The following is an 847-nucleotide window of genomic DNA, read 5'->3' on the forward strand; positions in this document are numbered from 1 at the left end:
TACAGGAGCCCGCCACCACGCCCGGCTAAGTTTTGTTGTTGTTGTTTTTGTATTTTTAGTAGAGACGGGGTTTCACTGTGTTAGCCAGGATGGTCTTGATATCCTGACCTCGTGATGCGCCCGCCTGGGCCTCCCAAAGTGCTGAGATTACGGGCTTGAGCCACCGTGCCGGGCCAGGACTTTATTCTTTTTATGGCTTTATAATATTCCATCGTATATACAATATTTTCTTCATTAATCCATTGATGGACACTTGGATTGATTCCATATCTTGGCTACTATGAATAGTGCTGCAGTAAACGTGGGAGTGCAGATATCTTTTTGATATACTGATTTCCTTTCTTTTGTATATATATCCAGCAGTGAGATTGCTGGATCATATGGTAGTTCTATTTTCAGTTCTTTGAGGATGTTATGAAAATTAAATAAGTTAATATACAAAAGCACATGGTAAGTCATGATTAAGTAGTCACTGTTCTTATTAACACTGATTACATTTAATTATTGCATTGGTGGACCTATTGCTAGCCCATAACCTCATTTCCCTTATCTCCATCTCCCCTGACTCTCTGATGATGGATCTATTGAAGGAATGAACATTCAACCTTTTTTTTTTTCATTATTGTTGTAAGACGAGTCGTTCAACCATTCTAACAGATGGACAGAACAGGGTACCAGCAAAGTCCAAGGAAGTTGCGAGGCAGGGTTCTGCATTTGCCTGACTACACACAATAAATAGCCTACACTTTCCAGGCTATTTGGGATAACTCTAGCTGCCCAAAAACTCTGGGCAGTGGCTTTGTCACTTACAGGCTTGCTGCATAAATAAATCTTAGCTATTCTATAT

Source organism: Mandrillus leucophaeus, unplaced genomic scaffold, assembly GCF_000951045.1.
Source record: "Mandrillus leucophaeus isolate KB7577 unplaced genomic scaffold, Mleu.le_1.0 Scaffold40, whole genome shotgun sequence".
NCBI lineage: Eukaryota > Metazoa > Chordata > Mammalia > Primates > Cercopithecidae > Mandrillus > Mandrillus leucophaeus.